Source organism: Porites lutea, chromosome 7 (genome assembly GCF_958299795.1).
Source record: "Porites lutea chromosome 7, jaPorLute2.1, whole genome shotgun sequence".
Taxonomy (NCBI): domain Eukaryota; kingdom Metazoa; phylum Cnidaria; class Anthozoa; order Scleractinia; family Poritidae; genus Porites; species Porites lutea.
In genome coordinates, this window is record NC_133207.1 from 19,820,495 (window position 1) to 19,838,470 (window position 17,976).

The 17,976-nt window shown below is 47.1% G+C and overlaps 1 protein-coding gene across 1 annotated transcript in view; it reads left to right on the plus strand.

Moving 5' to 3' along the window:
- The window catches only part of LOC140943506 (lysosomal cobalamin transporter ABCD4-like), a 43,878-nt gene that overhangs the window by 12,598 nt on the left and 13,304 nt on the right, over positions 1-17,976 (plus strand). The window lies entirely within an intron of this gene.

Here is a 17,976-nt window from a genome sequence, read left to right on the forward strand (position 1 = left end):
GTTAACGCTGTTGTCACTGTTGTCACCGTTGTCACTGTTGTCACTGTTGTCACCCTTGTCACTGTAGTCAGCGTTGTCACTGTTGTCACTGCTGTCACCATTGTCAGTGTTGTCACTTTTGTCACTGTTGTCACTGTTGTCACCATTGATGCTGTTGTCACTTTTCTGACTGTTGTCACTGTTGTCACCGTTGACGCTCTTGTCGCTGTTGACACCGTTGTTAATGTTGTCACCCTTCTCGCTGTTCTCACCGTTGTCACTGTTGTCACTGTTGTCACTGTTGTCACTTTTTTCACCGTTGTTACTGTTGTCACTGTTGTCACCGTTGTCACTGCTGTCACCGTTGTCACTGTTGTCACCGTTGTCACTGTAGTCACTGTTGTCACCATTGACACTGTTGTCACTGTTCTCACCGTTGCCACTGTTGACACTGTTGTCACCGTTGTCCCTATTGTCACCGTTGTCACTGTTGTCATTGTTGTCACTGATGTCACTGTAGTCACTATTGATGCTGTTGTCACTGTTTTCACCATTGTCACTGTTGTCACCGTTGACACTGTTGTCACCGTTGTCACTATTGTCACCGTTGTCACTGTTGTCACCATTGACGCTGTTGTCACTGTTGTCACTGTTGTCACTGTTGTCACAATGACACTGTTGTCGCTGTTGTCGCCGTTGTCACTGTTGTCACTGTTGTCACCCTTGTCACTGTTGTCACTGCTGTCACCATTGTCACTGTTGTCATCGTTTACACTGTCGTCACTGTTGTCACCATTGACGCTGTTGTCACTGTTGTCACTGTTGTCACTGTTGTCACCGTTGACGCTGTTGTCGCTGTTTTCACTGTTGTCACTGTTGTCACCCTTGTCACTGTTGTCACCGTTGTCACTGTTGTCACTGCTTTCACCATTGTCACTGTTGTCACCGTTGTCACTGCTGTCACCATTGTCACTGTTGTCACCATTGTCACTGTTGTTACCATTGACGCTGTTGTCACTGATGTCACCATTGTCACTGTTGTCACCGTTGACGCTGTTGTCACTGTAGTCCCTGTTGTCACCGTTGTCACTGTTTTCACCGTTGTCACTGTTCTCACAATTGTTACCGTTGTCACTGTTGTCGCTGTTGTCACCGTTGTCACAGTTTCCACCGGTGTCACTGCTGTCACCGTTGTCACTGCTGTCACAGTTGTCACCGTTGTCACTGTAGTCACTGTTGTCATTATTGACGCTGTTGTCACTGTTCTCACCGTTGTCACTGTTGACACTGTTGTCACTGTTGTCACTGTTGTCACCATTATCACGGTTGTCACCGTTGTCACTGTTGTCACCATTGACGCAGTTGTTACTGTTCTCACCATTGTCACTGTTGTAACTGTTGTCACTGTTGTCACCGTTGAGGCTGTTGTCGCTGTTGTCACCGTTGTCACCATTGTCACTCTTGTCACTTTTGTCACTGTTGTCACCGTTGTCACTGTTGTTACTGCTGTCACCGTTGTCACGGTTAACGCTGTTGTCGCTGTTGTCACCGTTGTTAATGTTGTCACTCTTGTCACCGTTGTCACTGTTGTCACCGTTGTCACCCTTGTCACTGTTGACAGCGTTGTCACTGTTGTCACTGCTGTCACTATTGTCACTGTTGTCACCGTTTTCACTGTTGTCACCATTGACGCTGTTGTCACTCTTCTGACCGTTGTGACTGTTGTCACCCTTGTCACTGTTGTCAACGTTGTCACTATTGTCACTGTTGTCACCGCTGTCACTGTTGTCACTGTTGTCACTGTTGTCACCGCTGTCACTGTTGTCACCGTTGTCACTGTTCTCAGCGTTGTGACTTTTGACACTGCTGTCACCATTGTCACTATTGTCACCGTTTTCACTGTTGTCACTGTTGTCACCATTGACGCTGTTGTCACTTTCGTCACCGTTGCGCTGTCATCGCTGTTGTCACCGTTGTCACTGTTGTCACCGTTGTCACTGTTGTTACCGATGTCACCGTTGTCACTGTTGTCACTGTTGTCACCCTTGTCACTGTTGTCAGCGTTGTCATTATTGTGACTGTTGTCACCATTGTCACTGCATTCACTGTTGTCACTGTTGTCACCATTGTCACTGTTGTCACTGTTGTCACCCTTGTCACTGTTGTCACCGTTGACGCTGTTGTCGCTGTTGTCGCTGTTGTCACCGTTGTCACTGTTGTCACCGTTGTCACTGTTGTCACTGTTGTCACCGTTTTCACTGTTGTCACTGTTGTCACCATTGACGCTGTTGTCACTGTTCTCACCGTTGTCACTGTTGTCACCGTTGACGCTGTTGTCGCTGTTGTCGCTGTTGTCACCGTTGTCACTGTTGTCACCGTTGTCACTGTTGTCACTGTTGTCACCGTTTTCACTGTTGTCACTGTTGTCACCATTGACGCTGTCACTGTTCTAACCGTTGTCACTGTTGTCACCGTTGACGCTGTTGTCGCTGTTGTCACCGTTGTCACTGTTGTCACTGTTGTCACCCTTGTCACTGTTGTCAGCGTTGTCATTATTGTCACTGCTGTCACCATTGTCACTGTTGTCACCCTTGTCACTGTTGTCAGCGTTGTCACTGTTGTCACTGCTCTCACCAATGTCACTGTTGTCACTGGTGTCACCGTTGTCACTGTTCACACCATTGTCACCATTGTCACCGTTATCGCTGTTGTCACTGTTGTCACAGTTGTCAACGTTGTCACCATTGTCACTCTTGTCACCGTTGACGCTGTTGTCGCTGTTGTCACCGTTGTAACTGTTGTCACTGTTGTCACCCTCGTCACTGTTGTCAGCGTTGTCACTGTTGTCACTGCTGTCACCATTGTCACTGTTGTCACTGTTGTCACTGTTGTCTCTGTTGTCACCATTGACGCTGTTGTCACTGCTCTCACCATTGTCACTGTTGTCACCGTTGACGCTGTTGTCGCTGTTGTCACCGTTGTCACTGTTGTCACTGTTGTCACCCTTGTCACTGTTGTCAGCGTTGTCACTGTTGTCACTGCTGTCACCATTGTCACTGTTCTCACTGTTGTCACCGTTGTCACTGTTGTCACTGTTGTCACCGTTGTCACAGTTGTCACCGTTGTCACCGTTGTCACTGCTGTCACTGTTGTCACTGTTGTCACCATTGTCACTGTTGTCACTGTTGTCACTGTTGTCACCCTTGTCACTGTTGTCACCGTTGACGCTGTTGTCGCTGTTGTCACCGTTGTCACCATTGTCACCCTTGTCACTGTTGTCACCATTGTCACCGTTGTCACTGTTGTCACCGTTGTCACTGCTGTCACCATTGTCACCGTTGACGCTGTTGTCGCTGTTGTCACCATTGTTAATGTTGTCACCCTTGTCACTGTTGTCACCGTTGTCACCGTTGTCACTGATGTCACTGTTGTCACCATTGACGCTTTTGTCACTGTTCTCACTGTTGACACTGTTATCACTGTTGTCCCTGGTGTCACCGTTGTCACTGTTGTCACTGTTGTCACTGTTGTCACCATTGACGCTGTTGTCGCTGTTGTCACTGTTGTTGCTGTTGTCACCGTTGTTACCGTTGTCAGCGTTGTCACTGTTGTCACCATTGACGCTGTTTTCACTGTTCTCACTGTTGTCACTGTTGTCACCGTTGACGCTGTTGTCGCTGTTGTCACCGTAGTCACTGTTGTCACCATTGTCACTGTTGTCACCATTGACACTGTTGTCACTGTTCTCACCGTTGTCACCGTTGACGCTGTTCTCACTGTTGTCCCTGTTGTCACCGTTGTCACTGTTGTCACCATTGTCACTGTTGACACTGTTGTCACCATTGACGCTGTTGTCACTGTTGTCACTGTTGTCACTGTTGTCACCGTTGACGCTGTTGTCGCTAGTGTCACTGTTGTCGCTGTTGTCACCGTTGTCACTGTTGTCACCGTTGTCACTGTTTTCACTGTTGTAACCATTGACGTTGTTGTGACTGTTCTTATACTTGTCACTGTTGTCAATGTGACGCTGTTGTCGCTGCTGTAAGCGTTGTCACTGTTGTCACCGTTGTCACTGTTGTCAGCGTTGTAACTGTTGTCACTGCTGTCACCATTGTCACTATTGTCACCGTTGTCACTGTTGTCACCGTTGTCACTGTTGTCAATGTTGTCACCATTGACGCTGTTGTCACTGTTCTCACCGTTGTCACTGTTGTCACCATTAACGCTGTTGTCACTGTTGTCACCGTTGTCACTGTTGTCACTGTTGTCACCCTTGTCACTGTTGTCAGCGTTGTCACTGTTGTCACTGCTGTCACCATTGTCAGTGTTGTCACTGTTTTCACTGTTGTCACTGTTGTCACCATTGACGCTGTTGTCACTTTTCTGACTGTTGTCACTGTTGTCACCGTTGACGCTCTTGTCGCTGTTGTCACCGTTGTTAATGTTGTCACCCTTCTCGCTGTTGTCACCGTTGTCACTGTTGTCACTGTTGTCACTTTTTTCACCGTTGTCACTGTAGTCACTGTTGTCACCATTGACACTGTTCTCACTGTTCTCACCATTGACACTGTTGTCGCTGTTGTCGCCGTTGTCACTGTTGTCACTGTTGTCACTGTTGTCACCCTTGTCACTGTTGTCAGCGTTGTCACTGTTGTCAGCGTTGTCACTGTTGTCACTGCTCTCACCAATGTCACTGTTGTCACTGGTGTCACCGTTGTCACTTTTCTGTGTTCTCCATGTGTTTTCACTGTTGTGAATGTTCTTATCCTTGTCACTGTTGTCAATGTGACGCTGTTGTCGCTGTTGTCAGCGTTGTCACTGTTGTCACCGTTGTCACTGTTGTCAGCGTTGTCACTGTTGTCACTGCTGTCACTGTCACCATTGTCACTATTGTCACCGTTGTCACTGTTGTCACCATTGTCACTGTTGTCAATGTTGTCACCATTGACGCTGTTGTCACTGTTCTCACCGTTGACACTGTTGTCACCGTTAACGCTGTTGTCACTGTTGTCACCGTTGTCACTGTTGTCACTGTTGTCACCCTTGTCACTGTAGTCAGCGTTGTCACTGTTGTCACTGCTGTCACCATTGTCAGTGTTGTCACTTTTGTCACTGTTGTCACTGTTGTCACCATTGATGCTGTTGTCACTTTTCTGACTGTTGTCACTGTTGTCACCGTTGACGCTCTTGTCGCTGTTGACACCGTTGTTAATGTTGTCACCCTTCTCGCTGTTCTCACCGTTGTCACTGTTGTCACTGTTGTCACTGTTGTCACTTTTTTCACCGTTGTTACTGTTGTCACTGTTGTCACCGTTGTCACTGCTGTCACCGTTGTCACTGTTGTCACCGTTGTCACTGTAGTCACTGTTGTCACCATTGACACTGTTGTCACTGTTCTCACCGTTGCCACTGTTGACACTGTTGTCACCGTTGTCCCTATTGTCACCGTTGTCACTGTTGTCATTGTTGTCACTGATGTCACTGTAGTCACTATTGATGCTGTTGTCACTGTTTTCACCATTGTCACTGTTGTCACCGTTGACACTGTTGTCACCGTTGTCACTATTGTCACCGTTGTCACTGTTGTCACCATTGACGCTGTTGTCACTGTTGTCACTGTTGTCACTGTTGTCACAATGACACTGTTGTCGCTGTTGTCGCCGTTGTCACTGTTGTCACTGTTGTCACCCTTGTCACTGTTGTCACTGCTGTCACCATTGTCACTGTTGTCATCGTTTACACTGTCGTCACTGTTGTCACCATTGACGCTGTTGTCACTGTTGTCACTGTTGTCACTGTTGTCACCGTTGACGCTGTTGTCGCTGTTTTCACTGTTGTCACTGTTGTCACCCTTGTCACTGTTGTCACCGTTGTCACTGTTGTCACTGCTTTCACCATTGTCACTGTTGTCACCGTTGTCACTGCTGTCACCATTGTCACTGTTGTCACCATTGTCACTGTTGTTACCATTGACGCTGTTGTCACTGATGTCACCATTGTCACTGTTGTCACCGTTGACGCTGTTGTCACTGTAGTCCCTGTTGTCACCGTTGTCACTGTTTTCACCGTTGTCACTGTTCTCACAATTGTTACCGTTGTCACTGTTGTCGCTGTTGTCACCGTTGTCACAGTTTCCACCGGTGTCACTGCTGTCACCGTTGTCACTGCTGTCACAGTTGTCACCGTTGTCACTGTAGTCACTGTTGTCATTATTGACGCTGTTGTCACTGTTCTCACCGTTGTCACTGTTGACACTGTTGTCACTGTTGTCACTGTTGTCACCATTATCACGGTTGTCACCGTTGTCACTGTTGTCACCATTGACGCAGTTGTTACTGTTCTCACCATTGTCACTGTTGTAACTGTTGTCACTGTTGTCACCGTTGAGGCTGTTGTCGCTGTTGTCACCGTTGTCACCATTGTCACTCTTGTCACTTTTGTCACTGTTGTCACCGTTGTCACTGTTGTTACTGCTGTCACCGTTGTCACGGTTGACGCTGTTGTCGCTGTTGTCACCGTTGTTAATGTTGTCACTCTTGTCACCGTTGTCACTGTTGTCACCGTTGTCACCCTTGTCACTGTTGACAGCGTTGTCACTGTTGTCACTGCTGTCACTATTGTCACTGTTGTCACCGTTTTCACTGTTGTCACCATTGACGCTGTTGTCACTCTTCTGACCGTTGTGACTGTTGTCACCCTTGTCACTGTTGTCAACGTTGTCACTATTGTCACTGTTGTCACCGCTGTCACTGTTGTCACTGTTGTCACTGTTGTCACCGCTGTCACTGTTGTCACCGTTGTCACTGTTCTCAGCGTTGTGACTTTTGACACTGCTGTCACCATTGTCACTATTGTCACCGTTTTCACTGTTGTCACTGTTGTCACCATTGACGCTGTTGTCACTTTCGTCACCGTTGCGCTGTCATCGCTGTTGTCACCGTTGTCACTGTTGTCACCGTTGTCACTGTTGTTACCGATGTCACCGTTGTCACTGTTGTCACTGTTGTCACCCTTGTCACTGTTGTCAGCGTTGTCATTATTGTGACTGTTGTCACCATTGTCACTGCATTCACTGTTGTCACTGTTGTCACCATTGTCACTGTTGTCACTGTTGTCACCCTTGTCACTGTTGTCACCGTTGACGCTGTTGTCGCTGTTGTCACCGTTGTCACCCTTGTCACCCTTGTCACTGTTTTCACCGTTGTCACAGTTGTCAATGTTGTCACCATTGTCACTCTTGTCACCGTTGATGCTCTTGTCGCTGTTGTCACCGTTGTAACTGTTGTCACTGTTGTCACCCTTGTCACTGTGTCAGCGTTGTCACTGTTGTCACTGTTGTCACCGTTGTCACTGTTGTCACTGTTGTCACCCTTGTCACTGTTGTCAGCGTTGTCACTGTTGTCACTGCTGTCACCATTGTCACTGTTCTCACTGTTGTCACCGTTGTCACTGTTGTCACTGTTGTCACCGTTGTCACTGTTGTCACCGTTGTCGCTGTTATCACCGTTGTCACCATTGTCACTGCTGTCACTGTTGTCACTGTTGTCACCATTGTCACTGTTGTCACTGTTGTCACCCTTGTCACTGTTGTCACCGTTGACGCTGTTGTCGCTGTTGTCACTGTTGTCACCATTGTCACCCTTGTCACTGTTGTCACCGTTGTCACCGTTGTCACTGTTGTCACCGTTGTCACTGTTGTCACCGTTGTCACTGCTGTCACCATTGTCACCGTTGACGCTGTTGTCGCTGTTGTCACCGTTGTTAATGTTGTCACCCTTGTCACTGTTGTCACTGTTGTCACCGTTGTCATGGTTGTCACTGTTGTCACTGTTGTCACCATTGACGCTTTTGTCACTGTTCTCACTGTTGTCACTGATGACACTGTTATCACTGTTGTCCCTGGTGTCACCGTTGTTACTGTTGTCACCGTTGTCACTGTTGTCACTGCTGTCACCATTGACGCTGTTGTCGCTGTTGTCACTGTTGTTGCTGTTGTCACCGTTGACGCTTTTGTCGCTGTTCTTTCTATTGTCACTGTTGTCACCGTTGACGTTTTTGTCGCTGTTGTCACCGTAGTCACTGTTGTCACCATTGTCACTGTTGTCACCATTGACGCTGTTGTCACTGTTCTCACCGTTGTCACCGTTGACGCTGTTCTCACTGTTGTCCCTGTTGTCACCGTTGTCACTGTTGTCACCATTGTCACTGTTGTTACCATTGACGCTGTTGTCACTGTTTTCACCATTGTCACTGTTGTCACCGTTGATGCTCTTGTCGCTCTTGTCACCGTTGTTAATGTTGTCACCCTTCTTGCTGTTGTCACCGTTGTCACTGTTGTCACTGTTCTCACCGTTGTCATTGTTGACCCTGTTGTCACCCTTGTCCCTATTGTCACCGTTGTCACTGTTGTCATTGTTGTCACTGTAGTCACTATTGATGCTGTTGTCACTGTTTTCACCATTGTCACTGTTGTCACCATTGACGCTGTTGTCACCGTTGTCACTATTGTCACCGTTGTCACTGTTGTCACTGTTGTCACCATTGACGCTGTTGTCACTGTTCTCACTGTTGTCACTGTTGTCACCGTTGACACTGTTGTCGCTGTTGTCGCCGTTGTCACTGTTGTCACTGTTGTCACTGCTGTCACCATTGTCACTGTTGTCATCGTTTTCACTGTCGTCACTGTTGTCACCATTGACGCTGTTGTCACTGTTCTCACTGTTCTCACTGTTGTCACCGTTGACACTGTTGTCGCTGTTGTCACTGTTCTCACTGTTGTCACCCTTGTAACTGTTGTCAGCGTTGTCACTGTTGTTACTGCCGTCACCATTGTCACTGTTGTCATCGTTTTCACTGTTGTCACAGTTGTCACCATTGACGCTGTTGTCACTGTTCTGACCATTGTCACTGTTGTCACCCTTGTCACTCTTGTCACCGTTGTCACTGTTGTTACTGTTGTCACCGTTGTCACTGCTGTCACTGTTGTCACTGTTGTCACTGTTGTCACCGTTGTCACTGTTGTCACTGCTGTCACCATTGTCACTGTTGTCACCGTTGTCACTGCTGTCACCATTGTCACTGTTGTCACCATTGTCACTGTTGTTACCATTGACGCTGTTGTCACTGTTGTCACCATTGTCACTGTTGTCACCGTTGACGCTGTTGTCACTGTTGTCCCTGTTGTCACCGTTGTCACTGTTGTCACCGTTGTCACTGTTCTCACAATTGTTACCGTTGTCACTGTTGTCGCTGTTGTCACCGTTGTCACTGTTGTCGCTGTTGTCACCGTTGTCACAGTTTCCACCGGTGTCACTGCTGTCACCGTTGTCACTGTTGTCACCGTTGTCACCGTTGTCACTGTAGTAACTGTTGTCACCATTGACGCTGTTGTCACTGTTCTCACCGTTGTCACTGTTCTCACCATTGTCACTGTTGACACTGTAGTCACTGATGTCACCATTGTCACGGTTGTCACCGTTGTCACTGTTGTCACCATTGACGCAGTTGTTACTTTTCTCACCATTGTCACTGTTGTAACTGTTGTCCATGTTGTCACCGTTGAGGCTGTTGTCGCTGTTGTCACCGTTGTCACCATTGTCACCCTTGTCACTTTTTTCACCGTTGTCACCGTTGTCACTGTTGTCACTGTTGTCACCGTTGTCACGGTTGACGCTGTTGTCGCTGTTGTCACCGTTGTTAATGTTGTCACCTTTGTCACCGTTGTCACCGTTGTCATCGTTGTCACTGTTGTCAGCGTTGTCACTGTTGTCACTGCTGTCACTATTGTCACTGTTGTCACCGTTTTCACTGTTGTCACCATTGACGCTGTTGTCACTGTTCTGACCGTTGTCACTGTTGTCACCCTTGTCACTGTTGTCACCGTTGTCACTGTTGTCACTGTTGTCACCGTTGTCACTGTTGTCACTGTTGTCACTGTTGTCACCGCTGTCACTGTTGTCACCGTTGTCACTGTTGTCAGCGTTTTGACTTTTGTCACTGCTGTCACCATTGTCACTATTGTCACCGTTTTCACTGTTGTCAATGTTGTCACCATTGACGCTGTTGTCACTTTTGTCACCGTTGCGCTGTCATCGCTGTTGTCACCGTTGTCACTGTTGTCACCGTTGTCACTGTTGTTACCGTTGTCACCGTTGTCACTGTTGTCACTGTTGTCACCCTTGTCACTGTTGTCAGCGTTGTCATTATTGTGACTGCTGTCACCATTGTCACTGTTGTCAGCGTTGTCACTGTTGTCAGCGTTGTCACTGTTGTCACTGCTCTCACCATTGTCACTGGTGTCACCGTTGTCACTGTTCTCACCATTGTCACCATTGTCACCGTTATCGCTGTTGTCACAGTTGTCAACGGTGTCACCATTGTCACTCTTGTCACCGTTGACGCTGTTGTCGCTGTTGTCGCTGTTGTCACCGTTGTAACTGTTGTCACTGTTGTCACCCTTGTCACTGTTGTCAGCGTTGTCACTGTTGTCACTGCTGTCACCATTGTCACTGTTGTCACTGTTGTCACCGTTGTCACTGTTGTCTCTGTTGTCACCATTGACGCTGTTGTCACTGCTCTCACCATTGTCACTGTTGTCACCGTTGACGCTGTTGTCACCGTTGTCACTGTTGTCACTGTTGTCAGCGTTGTCACTGTTGTCAGCGTTGTCACTGTTGTCACTGCTGTCACCATTGTCACTGTTCTCACTGTTGTCACCGTTGTCACTGTTGTCACTGTTGTTACCGTTGTCAGTGTTGTCACCGTTGTCACTGTTGTCACCGTTGTCACCATTGTCACTGCATTCAATGTTGTCACTGTTGTCACCATTGTCACTGTTGTCACTGTTATCACCCTTGTCACTGTTGTCACCGTTGACGCTGTTGTCGCTGTTGTCACCGTTGTCACCATTGTCACCCTTGTCACCCTTGTCACTGTTGTCACCGTTGTCACCGTTGTCACTGTTGTCACCGTTGTCACTGCTGTCACCATTGTCACCGTTGACGCTGTTGTTGCTGTTGTCACCGTTGTTAATGTTGTCACCCTTGTCACTGTTGTCACTGTTTTCACCGTTGTCACGGTTGTCACTGTTGTCACTGTTGTCACCATTGACACTTTTGTCACTGTTGTCACTGTTGTCACTGTTGTCACTGTTGTCACCATTGACGCTGTTGTCGCTGTTGTCACTGTTTTTGCTGTTGTCACCGTTGTTACCGTTGTCAGCGTTGTCACTGTTGTCACTGTTGTCACCATTGACGCTGTTGTTACTGTTCTCACTGTTGTCACTGTTGTCACCGTTGACGCTGTTGTCGCTGTTGTCACCGTTGTCACCATTGTCACCCTTGTCACCCTTGTCACTGTTGTCACCGTTGTCACCGTTGTCACTGTTGTCACCGTTGTCACTGCTGTCACCATTGTCACCGTTGACGCTGTTGTTGCTGTTGTCACCGTTGTTAATGTTGTCACCCTTGTCACTGTTGTCACTGTTTTCACCGTTGTCACGGTTGTCACTGTTGTCACTGTTGTCACCATTGACACTTTTGTCACTGTTGTCACTGTTGTCACTGTTGTCACTGTTGTCACCATTGACGCTGTTGTCGCTGTTGTCACTGTTTTTGCTGTTGTCACCGTTGTTACCGTTGTCAGCGTTGTCACTGTTGTCACTGTTGTCACCATTGACGCTGTTGTTACTGTTCTCACTGTTGTCACTGTTGTCACCGTTGACGCTGTTGTCGCTGTTGTCTCCGTAGTCAGTGTTGTCACCATTGTCACTGTTGTCACCATTGACGCTGTTGTCACTGTTCTCACCGTTCTCACCGTTGACGCTGTTCTCAGTTGTCCCTGTTGTCACCGTTGTCACTGTTGTCACCATTGTCACTGTTGACACTGTTGTCACCATTGACGCTGTTGTCACTGTTGCCCCTATGTCACCGTTGACGCTGTTGTGACTGTTTTTATCCTTGTCACTGTTGTCAATGTGACGCTGTTGTCGCTGTTGTCAGCGTTGTCACTGTTGTCACCGTTGTCACTGTTGTCAGCGTTGTCACTGTTGTCACTGCTGTCACCATTGTCACTATTGTCACCGTTGTCACTGTTGTCACCGTTGTCACTGTTGTCAATGTTGTCACCATTGACGCTGTTGTCACTGTTCTCACCGTTGTCACTGTTTTCACCGTTAATGCTGTTGTCACTGTTGTCACCGTTGTCACTGTTGTCACTGTTGTCACCCTTGTCATTGTTGTCAGCGTTGTCACTGTTGTCGCTGCTGTCACCATTGTCAGTGTTGTCACTGTTTTCACTGTTGTCACTGTTGTCACCATTGACGCTGTTGTCACTTTTCTGACTGTTGTCACTGTTGTCACCGTTGACGCTCTTGTCGCTGTTGTCACCGTTGTTAATGTTGGCAGCCTTCTCGCTGTTGTCACCGTTGTCACTGTTGTCACTGTTGTCACTGTTGTCCCTTTTTTCACCGTTGTCACTGTTGTCACTTTTGTCACCGTTGTCACTGCTGTCACCGTTGTCACTGTTGTCACCGTTGTCACTGTAGTCACTGTTGTCACCATTGACACTGTTGTCACTGTTCTCACCGTTGTCACTGTTGACACTGTTGTCACCATTGTCCCTATTGTCACCGTTGTCACTGTTGTCATTGTTGTCACTGTTGTCACTGTAGTCACTATTGATGCTGTTGTTACTGTTTTTACCATTGTCACTGTTGTCACCGTTGACGCTGTTGTCACCGTTGTCACTATTGTCACCGTTGTCACTGTTGTCACTGTTGTCACCATTGACGCTGTTGTCACTGTTCTCACTGTTGTCACTGTTGTCACCGTTGACACTGTTGTCGCTGTTATCGCCGTTGTCACTGTTGTCACTGTTGTCACCCTTGTCACTGTTGTCACTGCTGTCACCATTGTCACTGTTGTCATCGTTTTCACTGTCGTCACTGTTGTCACCATTGACGCTGTTGTCACTGTTGTCACTGTTGTCACCGTTGACGCTGTTGTCGCTGTTGTCGCTGTTGTCACTGTTGTCACTGTTGTCACCCTTGTCACTGTTGTCAGCGTTGTCACTGTTGTTACTGCTGTCACCATTGTCACTGTTGTCATCGTTTTCACTGTTGTCACTGTTGTCACCATTGACGCTGTTGTCACTGTTCTGACCGTTGTCACTGTTGTCACCGTTGACACTGTTGTCGCTGTTTTTGCCGTTGTCACTGTTGTCACTGTTGTCACTGTTGTCACTGTTGTCACCCTTGTCACTGTTGTCAGCGTTGTCACTGTTGTCACTGCTGTCACTATTGTCACTGTTGTCACCGTTTTCACTGTTGTCACTGTTGTCACCATTGACGCTGTTGTCACTGTTCTGACCGTTGTCACTGTTGTCACCCTTATCACTCTTGTCACCGTTGTCACTGTTGTTACTGTTGTCACCGTTGTCACTGCTGTCACTGTTGTCACTGTTGTCACTGTTGTCACCGTTGTCACTGTTGTCACTGCTGTCACCATTGTCACTGTTGTCACCGTTGTCACTGCTGTCACCATTGTCACTGTTGTCACCATTGTCACTGTTGTTACCATTGACGCTGTTGTCACTGTTGTCACCATTGTCACTGTTGTCACCGTTGACGCTGTTGTCACTGTTGTCACCGTTGTCACTGTTGTCACCGTTGTCACTGTTCTCACAATTGTTACCGTTGTCACTGTTGTCGCTGTTGTCACCATTGTCACAGTTTCCACCGGTGTCACTGCTGTCACCGTTGTCACTGCTGTCACCGTTGTCACCGTTGTCACTGTAGTCACTGTTGTCACCATTGACGCTGTTGTCACTGTTCTCACCGTTGTCACTGTTGACACTGTTGTCACTGTTGTCACCATTGTCACGGTTGTCACCGTTGTCACTGTTGTCACCATTGACGCAGTTGTTACTGTTCTCACCATTGTCACTGTTGTAACTGTTGTCACTGTTGTCACCGTTGAGGCTGTTGTCGCTGTTGTCACCGTTGTCACCATTGTCACCATTGTCACCCTTGTCACTTTTGTCACCGTTGTCACCGTTGTCACTGCTGTCACCGTTGTCACGGTTGACGCTGTTATCGCTGTTGTCACCGTTGTTAATGTTGTCACCCTTGTCACCGTTGTCACTGTTGTCACCGTTGTCACCCTTGTCACTGTTGTCAGCGTTGTCACTGTTGTCACTGCTGTCACTATTGTCACTGTTGTCACCGTTTTCACTTTTGTCACCATTGACGCTGTTGTCACTGTTCTGACCGTTGTCACTGTTGTCACCCCTGTCACTGTTGTCACCGTTGTCACTGTTGTCACTGTTGTCAGCGTTGTCACTGCTGTCACTGTTGTCACTGTTGTCACTGTTGTCACCGTTGTCACTGTTGTCAGCGTTGTGACTTTTGTCACTGCTGTCACCATTGTCACTATTGTCACCGTTTTGACTGTTGTCACTGTTGTCACCATTGACGCTGTTGTGACTGTTGTCACCGTTGCGCTGTCATCGCTGTTGTCACCGTTGTCACTGTTGTCACCGTTGTCACTTTTGTTACCGTTGTCACCGTTGTTACTGTTGTCACTGTTGTCACCATTGACGCTGTTGTCACTGTTCTCATCGTTGTCACCGTTGACGCTGTTCTTACCGTTGTCCCTGTTGTCACCGTTGTCACTGTTGTCACCGTTGACGCTGTTGTCACTGTTGTCACTGTTGTCGCTGTTGTCACCATTGTCACTGTTGTCACCGGTCACTGTTGTCACTGTTGTCGCTGTTGTCACTGTAGTCACTGTTCTCACCGTTGTCACTGTTGTCACGGTTGTCACCATTGACGCTGTTCTCACTGTTCTCACCGTTGTCACCATTGACGCTGTTCTCACTGTTGTCCCTGTTGTGACCGTTGTCACCGTTGTCACTGTTGACACTGTTGTCACCATTGACGCTGTTGTCACTGGTCTGACCGTTGTCACTGTTGTCACTGTTGATGCTGTTGTCGCTGTTGTCACTGTTGTTGCTGTTGTCACCGTTGTCACTGGTGACACTGTTGTCACCATTGACGCTGTTGTCACTGTTCTCATCGTTGTCAGTTTTGTCACCGTTGACGCTGTTCTCACTGTTGTCCCTGTTGTCACCGTTGTCACTGTTGTCACCGTTGTCACTGTTGTCACTGTTGTCACCATTGACGCTGTTGTCACCGTTCTCACCTTTGTCACTGTTGTCACCGTTGAAGCTGTTGTCACTGTTGTCACTGTTGTCATTGTTGTCACCATTGACGCTGTTGTCACTGTTCTCACCGTTGTCACTGTTGTCACCGTTGTCGCTGTTGTCACCGTTTTTACTGTTGTCACCCTTGTCACTGTTGTCAGCGTTGTCACTATTGTCACTGCTGTCACCGTTGTCACTGTTGTCACCATTGACGCTGTTGTCACTGTTCTGACCGTTAATACTGTTGTCACCGTTGACACTGTTGTCGCTGTTGTCACCGTTGTCACCCTTGTCACTGTTGTCACTGTTATCACTGTTGTCACTGTTGTCACTGTTTTCACCGGTGACGCTGTTGTCACTGTTTTCACCGTTGTCTCTGTTGTCACCGTTGACGCTGTTGTCACCGTTGTTACTTTTATGTCTGTTGTCATTGTTGTCACTGTTGTCACTGTTGTCACCGTTGTCGCTGTTGTCACCGTTGTCACCATTGTCACTGTTGTCACCGTTGTCACTGTTGTCACCTTTGTCACTGTTGTCACCTTTGTCACTGTTGTCACTGTTGATGCTGTTGTCGCTGTTGTCACTGTTGTCACTGTTGTCGATTTTGTCACTGTTGTCGCTGTTGTCATCATTGTCACTTTTGTCGCTGTTGTCGCCGTTGTCACTGTTTTTACGGCTGACGTTGTTGTCACTGTTTTCTTTGTTGTCGTCGTTGTTACTCTTGTCACCGTTGTCGTTGTTGTCACTGTTGTTGCTGTCATCACTGATGTCACTGTTGTCACCGTTTTTACCTTTGTCGCTGTTGTCACCGTTGTCACTGTGTTCACTGTTGTCGCCGTTGTCACCGTTGTCGTTGTTGTCACCGTTGTCGTTGTTGTCACCGTTGTCGCTGTTGTCACTGTCACCAGGGTTGTTGCTGTTGTCACTGTTGTGAATGTTTTTTCTGTGGTCACTGTTGTCACTGTTGTCCGTGATGGCACTGTTGTCGCTGTTGTCACTGTTGTCGCTGTTGTCTCTGTTGTCTCTGTTGTCGTTGTTGTCATTGTTGTCGCTGTTGTTACTGTTGTAGCGGTTGACACTGTTGTCACCGTTGTTACTGTTGTTGCTGTTGTCACTGTGGTGGCTGTGGTCCCCTTGTCTCTGTTGTCACTGTTGTCGCTGTTGTAACTATTGTCACTGGTGAGGCCGTTTTTATTGTTGTGACTGTTATCGCCGTTGGTACTGTTGTTATTGTTGTCGCTCTTTTTGCTACTTTACCTATTTTCACTGTTGTTTCTGTTGACACTGTTTTTACAGTTGTCACTGTTGTCCTTGTTGTTTCTGTTTACACTGTTGACTCTGTTTTTATTGTTGTCACTGTTGGTGCTGTCACAGTTGTCACTCTGGTCATTGTTGTCGCTGTTGACACTGTTGTCAGTGTTGTCGCTGTTAACACTGTTGTCGCTGATGTTGTGGTTTTTACTGTTGTCGTTGTTATCACTGTTGTCATCGGTTTCACTGTTTTGACTGTTGTCTCTGTTGTCGCTGTTGTCACTGTAGTGTTTGTTGTCGCTGTTGTTGCTGTTGTCAATGTTTTCACTGTAGTTCTTGTTGTCACTGTTTTTGCGGTCGTCAGTGTTGTCACTTTTGTCGCTGTTGCCACTGTTTTCACTGTAGTCACTGAGTAATATTGAAGTCACCAACAGATTAGTTTATACTAGTACAAACTTTTAAGCTTTGAGTTTGGTTGGAAAAGGTTAGTAATGAAATATGGAAAAATAGCTGCTTTCCATAAGTCAAATGCAGCTAGTTATTTTTTCCAGACAGCAGTGGTGTGTGAGAAAAGCAAAATTGTCCAATTACTTTTATAAAACACAAACACTCATCTCTCTTTTTCATGCAAAAAATAAAACAAAACAAAACAGAAACGCCTTACTTGCCCTCACAAGCAAAAAAGCCCTGCACTTCTTTACAAGTACTAAAGAGGAACAACCCTTTGCAGAAAAGCGATTCTCCTTTAGTGCATTCAAAGCCACTATCCCTCTCCCTTAAAAAGTAATAGTCCAGGGGGTCAATTTAATAAACCTTTTAATTGCAAGTCTAACTATGTTTTCAGACTCTAAAAAAACAATGGCTACACATGTAAACTGCATCTACAATAATGTAAAAGTTTTATTTAATTGACCTTATAAGGTGAAGGATACAATAACCTTTTTTCCTCATAGTTAAACATAGTGGTCATTTGTACAGGACCCGTGCACTTGTAGTTGGTATTCATACATGATTCTGACTATATTGATTGGGGTTATTACTGTTAAGCACTTAAAATAGTGATTCCCTGACCATACTGATTAGGGTTAAGCACTGACTGGACGGTAAGCTTCTTAGGGTTTGGATGTTGCTATAGAGTGGTTTTCGTTTGAGTGTCGTAAAACCAAAACCAAAGTAATTACTCTGGCCAATCACGTAGGACACAGACAATACATTGAACCAATCAAAACTCGAAGTAATTACATGTGGCTGACGCAAAGCGCGGGAAAATGCATGCGAGCGCGTCACAATTGGCTTTGGTTTTACTTCTGATTGGATGAAAAGGTGGCGCGAATCTTTTAAGCCAATCGCATCGTGTAGAAAGTGCAAAACCAATTACTTTTGGACACTCAAATGAAAACCGCTCTATATACATTGAACCAAAGCAATGCACAGTGGTATAGTGCAGTGGCGGATCCAGACCCTCAGGTTAAGGGGGGAGTGGTGGGGTCATCCAGACCCTGAGATAATGGGGGGCGGGGACAATTGGGCCTCAGTTTGGTCTAA